The sequence below is a fragment of the Lactuca virosa genome, chromosome 3 (assembly GCF_052849685.1).
Source record: "Lactuca virosa cultivar CGN04683 chromosome 3, Lactuca_virosa_CGN04683_v6, whole genome shotgun sequence".
NCBI lineage: Eukaryota > Viridiplantae > Streptophyta > Magnoliopsida > Asterales > Asteraceae > Lactuca > Lactuca virosa.
This window is the reverse complement of record NC_136428.1, coordinates 397,148,840-397,170,571: the sequence shown is the minus strand read 5'-3', so window position 1 is coordinate 397,170,571 and position 21,732 is coordinate 397,148,840.

Below are 21,732 nucleotides of genomic sequence, written 5' to 3'. Positions count from 1 at the left end.
TTTTGTTAGTTTTGGGTTCGCTTTTGACAAATTCTGAACAATCAACCACGTCATCCACAGAAATGACACTCATATCATCATCCTCATTGAATTCAGAAATATTTTCAACATCAATTTTATTTTCTGAACTCAATTTAGCATTCAACAAGTCAAATTTCTGTACGGTTTCGGTTTGGATTTTCAATTTTTCATTTTCATCTAACAAAATTTTTGAGCATGTCCTTATGGTCTTTGGACTTTATGAAGGACTCTATTTTGTCAAGACCAATTCTGTAAGCAGGAGAAATATCTTCAGAAGAAACATACGATGAAGCATCCATTTCATCCTCTTTTAACTCAAGGAAGGGTAAAATCATACGATGTATCTTCTTCCCTATTTGACAATCAAGATGCAATTGAGTAATATTAGTATATAACCGCTTAGCAATTAAACAAAAAACATTTCGTTGTTTTAAAAGCTTCAAATTATCTCTTTGCAAATAAATTGTTTCATCCCTAGACCTAATCAACTCCTTCTCCTTCTGCTCAATCTTCGATGACACCCTGCTGATTTGATCAGTTAGGTTAGAGTTTGTGACGCGAGTTTGAGTTAAACTTCTACTTAAACTAGAAAATTTAGATTTTAATCCATTGAGTTCCTTTTCGTAGTCAGTGATAGGAATTTTCAGAGAGATAGGAATAAATTGTACCTTCTGGATCAACTCGTCGCATTCGTTGATTTGCTGACTGACAGGCTTCGCTGCAAAACAACAGTCTTATCTCTCCTTATCTCCATCATGTCCCCCGTCAGTTGTATAACCTCGCAAGTGTGACACTCCAGAGGTCACCATCAAACACCTTCCTGCAATATCCTCTTCCTTCACCAACAAAGCCCTGCCATGAGTCGGCTTCCTTACTTCTTCGTCCTCTGAATCAGTTGACCAAACTTCAACACCTCCAAATTCATCATCAGCAACATTTCCCTGCACAATGAGAGCATTCATAGTGTTGTTAGGTCCTGCTTTCTTCTTCCTGATTTCCTCCAAACTCCTTGTGAGGTTCCCTTCCTCGTCCTCATCTTCCTTTTTCTCAGACATCTTTCTTAGCATGCAGTCTTTGGCGAAGTGATTTTTACCTCCACAGTAGTGATAGGTAAATCCCGAGTCACCTCCAAGTTTCGGTTCCTTCTTTGGTTCTTCCGTCTGAGAAACACTTTTCGGCTCCTCCTTTGCTTTCTCGGCGCTGTAACTGCCATGCCAGTTTCGGTTCTTGTTTATTGGGAATCTTCTCTTGATGAACTTCTTGGGATTTGACACCATCAGAGCATAATCTTCGCTTGTTAGATCATATTCAGAGAGATCTAAATCTTCTTCTTCCTCAGCAATATTCTTACCTTTTCAGATTAGGGCCAAAGATCCCATGCTAGAAACCACATTCGTTTCTTTAGTCAAGGCATTCTCATGCGACTTTAGTATCCCCACCAGTTTTGCAAGAGAATAACTTTTGAACTGTTCATGTGCCTTCACTGTTGACACCACAGCCATCCATTCCGATCTAAGGCCATTCATGAATGTTACCTTCTGTTCGATGACCTTCCTTTCGATCCCATGCTTAATCATCTTGCTTAAGAGATGATTGAAGCGATCGAAGGATTGAACATGCTTCTCTTCAGGCTTCTGCTTGAAATCACCAAATTCGGAGAGCAACAATGTTTGGATTGAGTGCTCAAGATCTTCATCTGTAGAGTATAGTTCCTTCAACCTGACCCATATTTCCTTTGCTGTCGTACATGAGCTTACCAGCCGAAACGTGTCTGACTGTAACGCAAACCTAATCATCCTTAGAGCTTTGATATTGCACTGAAACTTTTCCTTCTCATCTTGAGGTATATCTTTCACGTCACCAATGAGTTGACTATATTCCTTTTGAGTTTTAACAACTCTTGAGGTACTTGCATGAACGAATGGACCAACAGTGATCGCCTCCCAGATTAAGTATCCATTATCTTCTGAGCCTATCACGTAGTCTTCAAATTGATGCGCCCATACCTCATAATCTTTAGTGTATAAAATAGGAATCCTTGTCGTCGATCCTATGCTGTTTGAGATGTTGATTGGGTTTGACTGAGAATCGTCCATGGATGTGTCGATGTTTGTTTAAAAACCTGCTTAAGATCAGACTTGTAAATAACGTTAGGGTAAGATCGAATATTTAAAGAACCACGTCAATAGCAGATGACGACTCTAGTAATATCAATCTAAGCGGAAAACCCTAAGATCTTCTTCAACAGAAGAGATGTGTATGAATTACACAGTCTCCTGCTCTGATACCAATTATAGAGTTGAAAAACTCTTAGATCGATTAGATCTTCAACAGGTTAAACAATAAAATCAAATAAATACAAAGAACACGATATAGAATCAAATGATGCTTAATAATTCAAATGTAGTCACGCCTCAGCAGAGCTCGGCAAATAACTTCCACTGTAGAGGCGAGCTAAGGTTTGTAGTACAAAATCAATAATAATCAGCGCTGCTCAGAAAGGCTGCATGCATGCACCTTAAATACTAAACCCTAAACAAAACAATCACGGTTGGACAGGCCCAAACCGGATAGCAAAAATGGGCTAAGGACCGAGCCCATGACGCAACACTTATTCAACCCAACATTTTGCTTCTTATCCGCATTACTTCCTAATAGGGTTCACTAGAACTTGGGAAGTGACATCAGATTTGTTCCAAGTCTTGACAAGTATCATCTATTTTCTGTAAAATCTTTGTATATAATGCTTCTTTTAACTATTGTTGTTGTAAGTTATTTAAAATAACATATTTGGAAACTCTTAATTATTTTCAAGATAACATTATAACTTTTTATATAATTTACTTTTAACTATTCTTATTGTAAGTTATTTTAAACTATTTATTTGAAAAGTCTTAATGATCATAAAAAATAGTTTCATGGTTTTTTTTTGTTAATTGAGGCTTACAATTGAGGTTCAACACTATAATTTATAACTTTTAACTATTTATAAAATAGTCACTTGATTTTTTTTCAAAGTTAACTGAAATTTTGGTCTAAGTTAATCGTTAACATTATAATGAAATTAATAATTTAGATATTTTGCATAAAATCATAAATTATATAAAAGTTGTGACTTTAAAATGACAATTCCTCACATACTACAACATATTTAAACTAATAATTTAAGTATAACATGTTAAAAAATTAAAGTGATAATTTTATAAATAGAAGTAAAATATTATATTTTAATATTGTAGTTTAGTTAATTTATGTTTAGAAATTAGTTTTCAGATTAATTTAGAAATTAGTTTTCAAATTAGTTTTCAGAAATTATTTTGAATTATATGATAATATATATACATTTATTATAACTTCATAATCTCAATCGTTTGAATGACTTCTACCCGCGAGTTATACATGAATAAAATTAAATATAATATACAGTTTAATGTTATTTATAGTTGTTGTTATTGTTAATTAATTTTTTAAAATTTATTTGCTTAATGTTTTAAGTTTTATCATTATAATTATTTAAAGCATCAAACATTGTTTTTTGATTTTAAAGGTAACAATATAATCATTTATATAGAGTTATTTTTAACTATTATTATTGTAAGTTATTTTAAGCTACCTATTTGAAAACTTTTAATGATTATAAAAATATCTTTAGGAAATACTTTAGTTAAATTGAAATTACAATTTAGTTTTTGCATTTATCACTTTTAACTAATTACAAAATATTCTTTGGTTGTTTAAGTGGAACTGAAATTTATATTTAAGTTGAGACTATAATGTTATATTTAAATTAAAATTTTAAGTATTTTGTCAATACAGTTCAAAAGTTGTAGCTTTAAACTGATATGGTTTAATACAACAACATTTTATATCTAATAAATTAAGTATAATATGTTAAAAGTTAAAGCCTTAACTTTATAAGTAGAAGTAAAGATATTATTTTAAAATTAAATTTTAGTTTAACTATGATTACATTTTTGGTTTGATATTTATTTAACCTTATTAACCAAATTCTAATCATTATTAGAAAGACACTATAATTTATCACTTTTAACTATTTACAAAATATTTTTTTGGTTGTTTAAGTTAAACTAAAATTTATATTTATATTGACCCTATAATGTTATACTTAAATTAATAATTTAAGTATTTTATAAAAATTGTTCCAAAATTGTATCTTCATAATGATAATGGTTTACATCCAACAATATATTAAAACTAATAAATTAAGTATTATATGTTCAAAGTTAACAAACATAACTTTATAAGTAGAAATAATGATATTATTTCTTTTAACTATTGTTGTTGTAAGTTATTTAAAATAACATATTTGGAAACTCTTAATTATTTTAAAGATAACATTATAACTTTTTATATAATTTACTTTTAACTATTCTTATTGTAACTTATTTTAAGCTATTTATTTGAAAAGTCTTAATGATTATAAAAAATAGTTTCATGTTTTTTTTTGTTAATTGAGGCTTACAATTTAGGTTCAACACTATAATTTTTAACTTTTAACTATTTATAAAATAGTCACTTGATTTTTTTTTCAAATTTAACTGAAATTTTGATCTAAGTTAATCGTTAACATTATATTGAAATCAATAATTTAGATATTTTTCATAAAATCATAAATTATATAAAAGTTGTGACTTTAAAATGACAATTCCTCACATACTACAATATATTTAAACTAATAATTTAAGTATAACATGTTAAAAAATTAAAGTGATAATTTTATAAGTAGAAGTAAAATATTATATTTTAATATTGTAGTTTAGTTAATTTATGTTTAGAAATTAGTTTTCACATTAATTTAAACATTATTAACCAATTTATAAAAATTATTAGAAAGAAATTGAAAACTCATGGAGGTTTCAAATGTATGTGGTGCAAATAAAAATGTCTATTTTATAAGTATACTAGGCGAATGTCCGCGCGTTGCGTAAAAACACCTATATAGTTGAAGTTTTTACAAATATATGTTTTTTTTAAATATAACAACAACGTTGTTGTTAAATTTGATATATTATTTCGTACACTAAATTGATATAATATATTGATTATTTTGAATTATATGATAATATATACATCTATTATAAATTAATAATCTCAATCGTTTGAATGACTTCTACTCGCGAGTTATACATGGATAAAATTAGATATAATATACAATTTAATGTTATTTATAGTTGTTATTATTGTTAATTAATTTTTTAAAATTTATTTGCTTAATGTTTTAAGTTTGATCATTATAATTATTTAAAGCATCAAACATTGTTTTTTGATTTTAAATGGTAACAATATAATCATTTATATAGAGTTATTTTTAACTATTATTATTGTAAGTTATTTTAAGCTACTTATTTGAAAAATTTTAATGATTATAAAAATATCTTTAGGAAATATTTTAGTTAAATTGAAATTACAATTTAGTTTTTGCATTTATCACTTTTAACTAATTACAAAATATTCTTTGGTTGTTTAAGTGGAACTGAAATTTATATTTAAGTTGACACTGTAATGTTATATTTAAATTAAAATTTTAAGTATTTTGTTAAAACTGTTCAAAATTTGTAGCTTTAAACTGATAATGGTTAACATACAAAAACATTTTAAATCTAATAAATTAAGTATTATATGTTAAAAGTTAAAGACCTAACTTTATAAGTAGAAGTAAAGATATTATTTTAAAATTAAAGTTTAGTTTAATTATGATTACATTTTAGGTTTGATATTTATTTAACCTTATTAACCAAATTCTAATCATTATTACTACAATTTATCACTTTTAACTATTTACAAAATATTTTTTTGGTTGTTTAAGTTAAACTAAAATTTATATATAAGTTAACCCTGTAATGATATACTTAAATTAATAATTTAAGTATTTTATAAAAATTGTTCCAAAATTGTATCTTCAAAATGATAATGGTTTACATCCAACAATATATTAAAACTAATAAATTAAGTATTATATGTTCAAAGTTAACAAACATAACTTATAAGTAGAAGTAATGATATTATTTTAATATTGAAATTTAGTTTATATATGATTACACTTTAGGTTTAATATTTATTTAACCTTATTAAACAACTTATAATTATTATTAGAAAGAAATTGAAAAGTCATGGGAGTTTCAAATGAATGTGGTGAAAGGAAAAATGCATGAGAGTTTCAAATACATGTGGTGAAAGGAAAAATGCTTCATTTTATAAGTATAGTAGGCGTAACCTCACGCGTTGAGCAAGAATGCATTTAAGTGGTTAAAATAATTATGGGAAAAAATAGAAATATGTTGAAAGGTACGTTTTTAATCATGTTTTGGGCATCAACCGAATTATCAAATAACATAAAAATTCATCAACTTATATTTTGATATTATCTAATATAGTCCATACCTTATAAACTTTACTTTTACTTTTATAATATCCAATATATAGACAAAATTGTAAAAATGGTCCCTGTGGTATGCAAATTTTTGGGGTTTTAGTCCAAACCCCAAGTTTTTTGGATTCATGGTCCTTTTGGAGTGGTTTGTATGTGAAAATAGTCCCTCCGAAAATTGAAATGACCATACTCGGAACTAAGGACCTTGTCCTTTCGTCACCCTCGAACCCTTCGGTTCGACACAACGGAGTGCAACCCACTCACACCTCCCTATAACGATCTCTAGGTCCTTGACCTCCGACTGTAATATCCTTATACAGTCCTCAACACCGGTCCAGACTACTCTCGAGTCTGTTATCCTGCTGACTCACCTTCCTCTGTCCCAATCTCTAATCTGGAACCACTATCCTCCTCCTCTTCCAAGGAGACTGAAAACATGTCTGAGCATCATCCAACATTGCCACAATCCCAGTGCTTACTACCAAGCACTTTCGATCATCCATTTACTCCACTACCTTCCTTTAGAGGACCCACACTCCTTCCGAAGCTACACACCTTTCCTTTCCAGGAAGTCTACTCAACAACCCTTATCGCACTTATAAGTGCCACTGAGCTAAACTCCACTCTACACTATCCATGTAGAGCAACCGCTATTCTCGAACTCCCATATACTCCGAATCCGATCACATAATAAACTAGGCCCACACACGGCCTCCAGCCAACTTCATCATCATGATCAATACTTGGGGCCAGACCATATTGATTACTATTGCATGGTGACATATTCACTCATTCTCCTCCTACCGATCCACTGACACATACAGAGTCTTCAGCATGACTGGACCGCCTTACCAGGCCTTCAGCCTATCTGGACCACTCTCAGAACCTTCAGCATGTCTGGACCGTTCCCCGAGCCTTCGGTCTGACTGGTACGCCTTCCGGCCTTCAGTCTATCCGGACCGCCCAAAACTGTCGTACGCCATCCTGAACCATTCTCCCTGGGAATCTCTCCCATGCAATCTGTTCTAGCCCTCTTAGGGGTTCCGAACTCCAGTTCCGTTCCCGGAATCCTTTCCATGGCCTAAACCCAGGCCTCACATCGACCAACTACCTTACCTGAAACCATGGTCTGTTCCCTGCCCTACTTGTCTATCACTTGCTCCAATCATGCCACACTCTCGACTAACAACACTGATAAATCTAAGCAGCTAACCAACCCTGAATACTTGCTGTTTTCACCAGAGAATTTTCCAATTCTCCCCCACTTAGTTCACCGACTACTAACCACCGATGCCCAAAACCCGGCATAGCTCAATCGCCCTTACTCCATATATTCCCTCTTAAACGTGAATTGAATCCCTCGGGAGTGAGTAACCTTCACCGAATAACCCTTTCGCCATCGCACACCCGAACTCCAAGGAAGTTCGAATCTCAACCGAACACTTCTTGCATCGCAGTTGCTATTCCTAGCAACGAGATCATAAACCTTACCTTTCGAACAAGAGTCCTCCTGAACGCTAACTACAACTCCTAACTACTAAGATCCTCAATCATACTACGAAACATACGGAACAATGCAGACAGATTTACAATACCACACCAATAACAAGATAACAAGATGGAAGCATACCCGCAGCGCAATCTGGCTCTGTAAGCTGGAATGCACGTCCCTGAGCCCTCGGAGGCTCCGCTCCACCCTGACCCCTACCAGTAATCCTCAAAGTGGCCGGTGCTGGAGCCTACACCGGTCTTGCAACAAGCTGTGGACAGTTGACCCTCAAGTGTCCCACCTGATGACAATGATAACAAATCCTCATATCCTGACCCGGGACCGACTGACGGCAGTCGCTCGCATAATGTCCCTCTTTCCCACACTTGCGACATGCACCACCGGACCTACAAACTCCGGCATGACCCTTCCCATACTTCTCACAAGTGTGGCTACTCTGACCTCCAACCCTAAAGTCAACGGTTTTGGACCGTTTCGGCGCCGGCTGCGACTGCACCAAGGCCTGCCTCTGCTCTCGCAACTGCAACTCCATCTCTAACTCCCGCCGCCTGGCCGCCTCCTGCAACTCTAACAAGGTATCACATCTCTGCATGGACACAAACTTCCTGATGTCCCTCTTGAGCATACTCAGATATCGGGACATCTGAGCCTACTCCGAAGCAAACTCCAGGCAAAACATCGCCCTCTCAGTGAACATCCTGGTGATCTCCGTCACCGACTCTGAATCCTGCTTCAGCTCCAGGAACTCCTGAGCCAACCTCTCTCTCTCAACTCGTGGAACATAACGAGTGTTGAACATCTCCCGTAACTGATCCCAAGTAACCGCAGCCCGCTGCGCATCAGAATAAGATCCCGTAGTCAACCTCCACCAATCCTTCGCCCCGAGCCTCAAAAGGTTCAGAGCACACCTCACCCTCTGATCCGCAGGGCATGAACACGTGAAGAAACAACCCTCCACGTCTGACAACCATCTCATAGCAACGATCGGATCTTGAACTCCATCGAAAGTAGGGGGCTTCGTATTATCGAAGTCCCGATACTGAAAACCTCTATCGGTTCCTCCCCTTGCCACTGCTACAGCCGCTGTAGCTGCCGCGGCAGTCGCCTCTGCAAGAACTGCATAGCGGTCATCAAAGTACTTAACCATGGCAGTCTTGATCGACCCAAACATCTCCGGCAACTCGGCCCGGAACATAGCAGCAACCTCATCATGCAGGATCTCAGGAATCCTGGCATCCAACTCGTCCGTACTCATCTGACCAATGATCTCGGGTGGTACTGAACCATCCTGACCACCCTCTCCCGATCCTGATCCCGAACCGGATCCTACCCTGAAACGTCTCGTAATCGATATACTGCAATACACCAACGAGACCCTTAGACACATCACATATTCACCCGGGGAACTATCTCATAACCGATACCCTAGAGAGTTGTGACTTCCTTGATACGCGTATGGGTCCTGTGCTTTCAGTAGTACGGGCCCATACAACCTTCCACACCTACCCATATTTGTCTCAAGTATCACCACAACACCCTACAATATACATATACATAGCGATCGATAAATCCTCACTCCTACAATATACATATACATAGCGATCGATAAATCCTCACTACCCACTCATCCACCAACTGCCACACGACCCTCCATTGGTTCCAGTTAACTATTGCATGAATACAATCACATACCACACGACTTAAACAATCTTAGACTAAAAGATTTAACCCCACAACGGTTGGACTCAGACAAGAGCTGCGCAGCAGGACCAAATCCCTTACCCTAAGACCATTTAACCCATGTAGCATGTGACTTAGAGTATTCAACCAATAGTTAGTTCACACGCGAAAGAGTCACAAACAATCAATTGAGGTACTCTACATAAGATAAGGCATCAAAGATCAGGCAATTCTATCATACGAGTCCTGAGGATCCCTATCTTATTACTAGCGTGCTGTTCTAACATATCACATAATATCAAATAACTTGTATGGTATTTTGGGGTCTACTCACTGGCTTCGGCTGATCGTACACCCTGCATCCTCCTTTACTTATTTTGAAAACCTTTTCGAAAAATCGTTTTGAAAATCCTTTCCTTGATTTGAGACTAGAGTTACACGCATGTTCCTCCAATTCACTCAAACCAAGGCTCTGATACCAACTTGTAACACCCATAAAATTTCAGCCAATTTAAAACATTTTAAATCATTCAAAAACCATTACGTTCATACAATTCGTTTTCAAAATAGTTTAAACATCAGAGTATCCCCCAGAACCATATCATATAAATCATAAAACATGAGAAGCGGTAAGATCACGCCTTCGCCTTGCCACGATCTCCTGAAGTACCTAAAACAATACACTGTAACTGTAAGCCCGAAAGCTTAGTGAGTTACCCCCAAAATACCAACCACACATATCATACTCATAACATATCGTAGACCCTGTCGATATAGTGAGGATAACTCACCTTGCAACCGTCGTCTTAAACTAGAAAGCTCAACTCCCAGATCACCAACACGAACTCCACCACCTATAGTTACCATAAAACCCTTTTTCGTAAATCTCCAAATTACCAGAATACCCTCAGGAGTCAACTGGTCAACCCTTGGTTCAAGTCAAAGTCCATAGTCAAAGTCAACATTCCATGTTGACTCGGCTCGTCGAGTGCAGTTCACCGACTCGTCGAGTCCTTCCTGAACTCGAGAAGTCGTGAAATCCTTGATTGGCTAGTCGAGTTCCCCTTTAACTCGCCGAGTTCATACGTGTCCAAGAATTGGGAAAAACCCTAGCCGACTCGCCGAGTCTTCGAACGACTCGCCGAGTTCAAGGCAATCTTCAACGGACTCGCCGAGTTGTTCCTCCAACTCGTCGAGTTCAAGGCCATCTTCATAAGACTCGCCGAGTCAACCTTGCGACTCGCCAAGTTCCTTCAGCCCTTAAGCTATACAAACTCATTTAAGTCATGCAATGGCTCCAAATTACAGATCCAAGCTTCTAGAACATGCTTTTCACGTAAAGTTGCAAACTTTACGTGTATGCATGGCTAAAAAGGCTCTTAATGGCAATTCTAAGCTCTTAATGAGGTTTCATGCACAAGGAGGGTCTCAATCACCCCCAAACCCGCAATTTTATGACTCTAGGACTTAGGAAGGGTCCAGATCTGAAGTTACAACTTCAGATCTAGCCCATAGCTCCCCATATCAACTCAAAATCCATAAAACCCTAAAACTCATCTAAAAGAAAAGAGATCTAGAAGGAAAGGGGAGTAAAGATTGCAACTTGATACCTCCAGAAGATGTTAGCTGAGGTAAGTTCTGCTTCCCACACCTTCCTTGCTTCAACTCCTTTGCTCTTCAAGCTTTTCCCTCCTAGCCAACCTTCTTTCCAAGGCTTAAATCACACCAAAAAGAGTACCACACGAATTAGGGTTTTCTCTGAGCTCTCAAAGACTGTAAAGAGGCCAAAGGAGGCTGAGGCTCCTTTAAATAGGGTGCAAAACCCCGGGATTTAGGGTTTCATCTTCCAGCTCCTACTTGTCGAGTCCCTTCATGGACTCGGTGAGTAGGTCACTAAATACGCGATCCCACCCCGCTGCTACTCGACGAGTAGGGCAACCAACTCGTCGAGTAGGACATAAAACCAAATAACCTTTTATTTAAATCCATACCTGAGAATCGGGGCGTTACATTTACACACCTATTTTTCGTGTGTATGATCCTTAGAACATCACCCATTTTTGAGTAATCTTCAAGTTGTGCAAGGCTAGGCACAAAATCTTCTTCACTTCCTTCCTCTAACCCACAAAATCAACAAGGTGAGTTCATACCCCTCATTTTCATTTTTATCCAAGTTTTAGGGGGCGGAATACAAGTAAACAAATCTTATTTGGATGATCTAAAGGCTTTGCAAACTAAAAATACAAGTTATGTCACTAAAACATATCTAGGCTTAAAGATCAGCTTTTTACAGAAAATTTGTGGTCTGTTCACCGACTGTTTTGCCCTGCTTAAGCTTCATAGATTTCAAAACTGTTTAATATGCAAATAGTTCAGGTCTATATCTTTTTAAGGACTACTTACACGCGTTGATAAGATTTTTCTTCAATTTATGGTGATTTTTACAAAACTGCCTATCATTTCAGAAAATTTTCGGACCAGTCTGCAAAAATGAACGTTTTCACTCTAGTTAAGAACCACTTACGGTCAGGTAAGTATATTATGGGAAAAGTATACTCAGTTTCTAAGTTCTGAGAGTTTACGGATACAAATTTTGACTTACGATGATTTTTCTATAATTTTTCTAAAAACAGGGACAAAAAAGTAAAAAAGAAGAAATTGTCCTCATCTTACTAAATGTTTAGATGTAAGTTTATGTGTTATAATCTTTTAAAACATCTAGACATGATAACTTACATGTGTCTATATATTTGATTATATAAATGGACTCAACAAAACATTCATAATAAACTATAATTGGTATAGTTTGGAAGTGACAAACCACACTTTTCAAAGATACATATAATTATTTAAAGGTATAATTATTTTAGTTTGCAAGTAAATGGGGAGTCATAGTTCACGTAAATCTATTAATGCTCTTGTGAGACTTTTCTTCGCCGTACCTACCTAGATTACACCTTAAGTCCAACTCCGACCAAAACCCATAGACTAGGCGGTGGGGAACCCATGAGACACATGTTGCACTTGTAATAACAAGTAAAATAAATACTGTCAATTCCGATGCAAAGCACTATGTGCTATATTATGGATTTCATGCAAGAAAACCATCTCCCACCAACCTGTCGAATAGGTGGAGGGGAACTCAATAAACTCGAGTTGCACTTGCAATGACAAGTGGTAATGAAAGCCGTCAATTCAGATGAGAAGCACGTGGTGCTATATTATGGATTTCGTGCAAGAAAACCATCTCCCACCAACTTGTCGAATAGGTGGAGGGGAACTAAAGAAACTTGAGTTGCACTTGTGATGACAAGTGGTGATGAAAGTCGTTAATTCATTTAAGAACTTTGGACTTCATAAGAAGAAGCCCAACTCCCATCGTCCTATAGAATAAGAGATGAGGAACCCATGCAAGACAGGTCAAAAACCCAACTGAATGGGAACAAAAATACCAACTGGGAAATATTAAGTCTATTACACTCATTAACATAAATTTATCTTTTAAGCTCAAAAAAATGATGTAAATTCTAAAATCTGGGAACAAAAAACAAGTTTTTAATTCATTTAGTGATCGAAAAACGAGCACTAAACACCTGCGTTATAAACAGAGTCTCCTGGAGGGAGAGCGAGACCGTTGTGTATGGATCTATAGGGGAATGACAACCCCACACCTCAGCTGTTCGCTACAGTTAGACCGGAAAGTCTAGGGTGACAAAAGTCTACCAACTCTGATGCCTGAAGAACGTCGTTCATGCATAACAGTCATATCAATCATGGATATAAGAATTCACATGGAGATTAGCGAAACTATTTGGTTTACGGGAAGCTTACACTTCATTAGTTTTATTGAAAGAAATGAAACTGTATACAATTTTCTGTACGATATTCACTTCCATCGTGGTCTTAGGGTTTAAGACCACAGTTCAACTTTAAGAAAATATTGCATTTTTGTGGAAATATACATTATTACTTTACAAGGAAAAGATACAAAGGAATTACTTTCAATTTCAGTTCATATTAAAGAAAATATCGGATTTTCTGGAAATATTCGAAACCATCTTTCGCGAAACAGTTACAAACCCTTTTTATTCAAAAATGATTATGAACTCACCAACTTAATTGTTGACACTTTTCAAAATCACTTGTATTCTTAGGAAACCAGTAGACAGGTACTCAACCCTTCTTGAGGGCAGGCTTCATCATCTCATGTTTTTCCTAGTTTTTAGTTATTTGTATTCAACTTTTGAACAAGTGAGTTTTGTAAACAATGTAATACTTGAAATCTCAATGTATGAATGTTTGTGTTGCTATGTTTCATTATTATTCAATTGTTATGATGCTGTACATGAAGTCACTCCATCAGCCCCCAGACGTTTCCGCCGTTCTGGTTTGGGGGTGTGACAGATTGGTATCAGAGCATTGTTTATAGTGAACTAGTATATCAAACCATACAAGATATACAACTATAAGTACAATGGGACTAAAACACTCTGACTAAAAGTATACTTTAAAAATATAAGTATTTTATAAAAGTATACATATTAGAACAGTGTCATAATAAGAACAAAACAAAAGTATTTAGATGTTGGAAACTACAGTCAAACCTAGACATTTATGTGATCATATCTGGGATAAATATAGTCTGATCAACTATATTTATTTGAGATACAACTAACATGTGTTTGGGAGTGGTAGTGGTGTTGCAACAAGTCTAAAACCTACCAACTCCACATGTAAAGGAACATTAGAATCAAACATATAATTAAAATACTATAAGAGTATTTTAGGAACCATAATTACTAAGTGCATACGTTAAGGTTTTATAATCTGTATACACTATGTGACTATAGGAGGACCCGGTAAGGATCATCATAAAAATTTCAATAAAGATACCTTTATTAATCTCATAGATTCTTTAGACATTCCCATTCTCGCCCGAACAACATAGGTAGAAGTATCCACTCCACTACAACAGTCAGCAGAAGAGTAAGGAGTTGGAGAAAGCATCAAGGAGCCTTACCCTATCAAGAGAAGACATAAGAGGCTCGCTCGAGCATCCAGAGTCGGGCTCTCCATTATGAAGTAATGGAGATCAGTGAAAAAAATCGAAGCCTGATGGAGCGAAGATTCAACATATCTACGAGGAACAACAACACCATACAGATGCCCGGAGACAACGAAACTTTACAGCTGAAACTAGGACAATCATAACAAGGATATAAATCCAGAGAAAACTACTCACGAGGTGAGCAAGGTGGCAGAGCACCTCATGCGGTACTCTAATAATTAATAAATTGATATATAACCTAGTGAGGTAGTGATTACACTACTCACACTGTGTGTTACGCTTATCGCCTCTCTCATCGCAACTAGTAATAATAAATGAAGCAAGATACGTCATCCCAAAACCAAAAAACCCGAGCCAATTTAAGGATTTGATATCTATAATCGATTAGGGTAACTTAACATTTGTACAATACCTATTTGTATTCTCTACTATAAATACATCATAGGGATGTAGGTTGAAACATTGAGAATCGTACAACAAAACGTGAAATTTATATGTAAATATAAATAGATGGAATACAACTAGAAATGACCATAGTTACTTACGAACTTGTTTCTCATCATGCAACAGAATCATGTCTTCCCCTGAAAATAACCAGCACACCGGCGAAACACCAATTCTACAGATAGACTCCGCAACCTTCCAAGCCGTTGTAACAGCTGCCGTGACAGCTGTCATGGTGAAACTCAACGCCAACAACACAAATGAAAATGGAAACAGTGTCGACAATTCCAACCGTAGTAAGAACCAAGGAAACCAACGAGTAACAACTTACCATGACACCCCAAACCTAAGATCATGAAACGAAAGTTCGGGAATGAGAAAGGGAACAGTTCGACTTAAGGGCCTACCAAAAGGCAACAAGCTACAACAGTCCATACCCCCACTGACCCTACTACCCCAACACCGAGAAAACCATATTATGGAAACCTCCCACACTACAGCAAGTGCAACTACCATCATCATGGAGTCTGCCGGGAATTATATTGCGATAGGTGCAACAAGAAGGGGCACACCGCCCTTTTCTGTAGGACCCCGACCTAATGCATCACTCCAACCCCCGAGGCTGGAATAAGTCCAGTATGCCACAAATGCGATGAAACGGGACTTATTAAGAGAGATGGTCCAATAAATAGGAACGACGGAGGAGCGGAAGGAGTTTAACAACAGGACATGATGAAGCAACAAGGAACCCTACTGGAATTTTCGGTACGTTTCCAAACAACAAAAATTAAGCATCGAATTTTCACAAAATTTTTGCCAATTAAAAACATAATCATAAATTATTCCCTCATCTGAACAAATCATATCAATCATATAAAAACTAAAGATCCTTACAGGTGAGCTATGATGGCTTTGTGTAAACACAGGGTCATATATAATTAAAATTCTACAGACTAAGAGTGTGTGATTCCGCCTTAATTCTTGTTCCTTGTCTGGTTGTGGATTTAGGGCAGGGCCACTCAGTAGACTATTTTTTCAATCTTAATTATATACGACTAGGTTACACCAAACTATCATAGAGAGACCTAGTAGACATCAGACTACAAAAATCCCATCATTTTATATCAAAGTACTCATATTACTAGAACACCCTAAAATCCGAAACAAAATAATCGCAGTAGTAATAACAAGGATGAAACTAGTAGTGTTAAAAACATGTACATAGAACACATTATCATTCTAAACAACCATTCCTTCCAAATCGACTTAACATCTGTGATAATAAGAAGTCCAACGTGGTCATTTGACATAGACTGGCTTGATCCTTACCATACCAACTTCAAGCATTGCAAAGAGACCCTTCGCTTTAACCAACCGATTAACGAAACCCTTTCAACATATAACGAAAACCTCTACATCATATGTAAGAGGTACCATGCTCCTTCCTAGACCACAATAGAAATAGGAAACAATAAGTAAAAGACATCAAGGGTAACCCAGAGATTTATAACCTTTCCAAAGTAGTTCCCAGAAGGCCTTTCAAAAATATCACCCATGCACCAAGTTGAGTTCATAATCGAATTAACTCTTGGAGCCATTCCTGTAGCCAAACCCCCAATACCACCTAGCACCAACACAAAAACATACATTGTCCAGTCAATGGAACGACCTAATAAGTAAGGAAGTTATCAGACCAAGCTTCTAATCCCAGAGAGCATCCGTCTGACTCGTAAAGAGGAAGGGCGAATTGTCCATAGGACCACTGGCGACTAAGAGTCAAACAAACCCATAATCAAGGATCGATATCCCTTATTCCGAATCACTGGTCTATTCAACCAACTTTAAGAAACAAGCACAAGTCGATATCCCACTAGCTCAGAGTTCCGTAGGAAGAAACTATCAAGACAGCCTGGGATTCATAAGCCTAGCTACCTCTAGGACATCAGGAACACAACCTTCATTAGGCCATTCGAGATCCTTGCTGGGATAGGTACAAAAGCCCATGGACTTCAGTTACCACAAGGACTCAGCATCGTACATCCCACATTCCACGTACCATACCCTAATAAGTGTCTGACCGCCGAAGCTCTTGTTGTCCCACTCGAAGAAATCAAGGTAAACAAGAACCTACACCCGAAGAGGAACATGTGGGGATCATGGGCAGGGAAACCAAAAGAGCAAGGTCAAATACCAGTACCGAAGGTCCGTTGGAATACCAAGCAAGGACCCAAATTCCCCTAGGAACGAAGATACCAGATGAAAAAGAGATACCCACAACTTTCTCCTAGTTGCAAGAGCCGTCCAAGATGCTAATTTGGGGACGAAATTCCCTCTAACGGGGGGATGATGTGACAACCCGAAACATTTGGATCAAGCAATGTCTAAATTGTAACCCTATTACAATAAAAACCTTGAAAACCAAAAGGGAATAAGTGCATGTATACGGATGTATACACTTTGGAAATCATATATAAGATAACGTGTTGAAAGTAAACAAGTTTATCAAGGCAAAACGGAAGGGTTTTGAGCATTCTAACACTCCTAAGGTGTACATGCAACCTTAGAAACCTTGGATCTATGTTTTACTAAGATACATGCAAATTTGATTTTCCAAAGTTCTTAACCTATCTAGCTTGGCATGGGGAACTTTGAAACATAAAAGGTAGTAGGAAGAAGATACCTTTTTGTTGCTTGGATTCCTTGAGAACTTTGTGAGCCTAGCACCTCAAGTGTGATGCCTCAAATGTTTCACACGACACAACAACACTTGGAATAACTTTGAGAGAAGTCCACACTCACTCAAAATCGGCTAGCCCTCTTGTTCTACACATGGTGCCGATTTTGGTAGCCCATGTGGTCCTTTTATAGCTGTGTCACAAGTAGGGTTACACCATGTAAACCCTAATTGACATGGACTTTCACATTCCATGATGCATGGGTTTGTAACCTCCATGGAGCATCCATGGAGCACCTTATGGATTTAGCCCAATCCAATAAACCATGGATCATTAACCCACTATAAAAGAATGGATGATTTACACAATCAACCCCGTATATTTAATTAGTCTCCTTTTGATGACCAAATTAATTCTAAATTAATTCTTGATCAAAACTAATTAAATAATATTATTAATATATTAGAACTTATAATATATTAATAAACCATAAGTGTCTTTTCTCTCATTTAGTCTATCCAAATGTTGCAATGTCATGCAACCCAAATGGACCATGCCAACCGGGTCAAGTACATTCCAGAAATAGTTATGAACTTAGACACCTAATCCAACAGTCTCCCACTTGGATAAGTCTAATAACTATAACTGCAAGAATGACTTCAGGAACCGATCGACAATCGTAGCTCTTTCAAAGTCTCGCGGAACTGAGATGATGATGATACGCCATTTAAGATAAGTGATCATATAATCCTCTATTCTAGATATCAGTCGGACAAATACATGGAACAATATCGTACTTATTGTCCAACAGTTTGTTTCCCGATTTCCGATTTGTTTGACATAGAACTTAATCGAACACATCAATTTAGTTCTGACCGGGCCCGATACATAGGTCACAATAAAATCATCGAGGGGTCCATATATCGCTTCTAATCCAAGAAGGAATAGATAAACTTCGACTCATATGCTTGTTCTACTACTTGTTGAATTATACATGAAGGCACGTTTTATAACATCGAGTTACCAATGCGTTTTTGTACAATCAATGTATAACCAACCCATAGTTAACAACTCATATCTCTAGGTTTGAAGACTTATATGATATTACCGTCTCATGATCACTCGAGATAAATTCCATGAAGTGATACAAGTGAGCATGGGTTGAGTCCAATACTCAGAACGTATGAGCACTCATGAATGTTGTAGCAACTCTTGCTATGTCCAGTACTTTAGACATCTACAAGCCAACTTCATGACAGTCTTGATTCATATCTACTTCCAACATATGACCGACTGTGGAGAATTTGAATAATATGATATACCATAACATAATTATTCTGGAAGTCAAAACATGCAAAATGAAATGATAGTAAACGATTGACAGAAGATAGCAACACTTTACTTATAAGTAAACAACAACTTTTATTTATCATCAAATGTCAATTACACTTTAAAAATTTCAAAGCTATCTAATTTCTAAAACTAATATCATCCTTTAGCCCTATGCGCCTCGCATGCTGAAGATGCTTAGCCCTACCCAGTCCCTTCGTGAGGGGATCTGATGGGTTCTCATCCGATGATACCCTCTTTGTCACGAAGAGACCTTCTTCTATTCGTTGTCTGATGAAATGTTATTTTCTGTCGATGTGTCTGGATCTTCCGTGATCCCTTGGTTCCTTGGCTAAGGGAACTGCACTTTCACTGTCACAGAAAATCTCCATAGGCTCCCTTATAGTTGGTACAACTCCAAGGTCTCCAATGAAGTTCTTTATCCATATAGCCTCCTTTGTTGCCTCGCTTGCCGCTATATACTCTGATTCGCAAGTTGAATCATCCTCTGTCTCCTGCTTGAAACTTTTCCAAGTAATTGCTCCTCCATTTAGGATAAAGACCCAACCTGACTGAGAGCGGAAATTATCCTTATCAGTCTGAAAGCTAGCATCGCTATACCCTTCCACTCTCAAGTCATCATTGCCACCAAGGGTAAGGACCCAATCCTTAGTCCTTCGCAGATACTTGAGAATGTTCGTTACTGCAGTCCAGTGAGCCTTACCAGGGTTCCCCTGATATCTGCTGACCATGCTCAATGCAAAGGCTACATCAGGACAATTACAAGTCATAGCATACATGATCGAGCCTACAGCGGAAGCATGCGGTACTTGACTCATCTCAGCTATCTCAGCCTCTATACTCGGGCTCTGAGTCTTACTCAGTCTGGCGTTACTTTGGATCGGTAACTCTCCTTTCTTGGAATTCTGCATGCTGAACCTGTTCAGCACCTTATCCAAGTAGGTACTCTGACTAACTCCAATTAGTCTCTTACTCCTGTCTCTCAAAATCCTTAGCCCTAGGATATATGCAGCTTCTCCAATGTCCTTCATAGCGAAACACTTCCTAAGCCATGACTTCACTTCCTGCAGAGTTGGGATGTCATTTCCTATGACTAGTATGTCATCCACATACAATACCAAAAAGCTAACTATACTCCCACTAGCCTTGACATATACACAAGATTCATCTTTGCTACTCGCAAAGCCAAACTCGTTGACTTTCTCATCGAAACAAAGATTCCATCTGCGAGGTGCTTGTTTCAATCCATAGATGGATTTCTCAAGCTTACACACTCTATTAGGGTACTCCGTACTGACAAAACCCTCTGGCTGACTCATGTAAACATCCTCAACCAACCTTCCATTAAGGAAAGCGGTTTTGACATCCATTTGCTATATTTCATAATCATGAAATGCAGCAATGGCTAACATAACCCTAATAGACTTAATATTTGCTACTGGTGAAAAGGTCTCATCATAATCAACTCCCGGAGTTTGAGAAAAGCCATTTGAAACCAATCATGCCTTATAAGTGTGTACATTACCATCCATGTCGGTCTTCTTCTTGAAGATCCATTTGCACCCGACTGTCTTACGACCTGGTACATTGCCAACCAAGTTCCAAACTTGATTGTCATACATGGACTGTATCTCGCTGTCCATAGCCTCTTTCCATTTAGCAGCCTCAGGGCCTGCTATGGCTTCCGTGTAGCTGTTAGGTTCATCCAGACTTACCAGTGTGTTATCACTGATAAGTGTATCACCTTCCACAGTAATATGGAAACCATAGTAATGCTCAGGTGTATTCCTAACTTTTGTGGAACGCCTCAGAGGTATGGGCTCGTCCGTCGGATCAACAGGAGTTTCCTCCTCAGGTTGATTGCTAGGGTTTGAGGTTCCTTCACCACTTGACTCTTGAATTTCTTCAAGGTCAATTTGCCTCCTACTGTTTCCTTCACCACATTATCACGGGGTCTGTAGAAGAGGTAACCAAAGGATTTATGTGGGTAGCCGATGAAGATACACCTCTCTCTTCGAGGTTCGAGCTTATCGTGAGTCTCGCGCCTCACAAAAGCCTCACAACCCCAAATCTTGATGTGATCTAGATTGGGAACTTTTCCAGTCCACATGTCGTGAGGTGTTTTGTCAACCTTTTTGGTAGGGACTAGATTAAGGATATGGGCGGCAGTCTCTAAGGTATACCCCCAAAATGAGATTGGTAACGAAGCTCGACTCTTCATGGACCAAACCATATCCAACAAGGTATGATTACGCCTCTCAGCCACACCATTAAGCTGTGGTGTCTTGGGGGGGGGGGTCAATTGTGAGACAAACCCACATTCCTTAAGATAGTCAAGGAACTTTGTACTAAGATACTCACCACCTCGATCGGATCGAAGCATCTTAATGTTCATGCCCAACTGATTCTCCACTTCCTGTTTAAACTCCTTGAATTTATGAAAGGTTTCTGACTTATGCTTGATTAAGTAAACATATCCATATCTACTATAATCATCAGTAAAAGTCACATAGAAGCGATTAGCATCCCTTATGATGGTTGTGAACGTTCTACACACATTAGTATGTATGAGGTCCAAAAAACCCTCACCCCT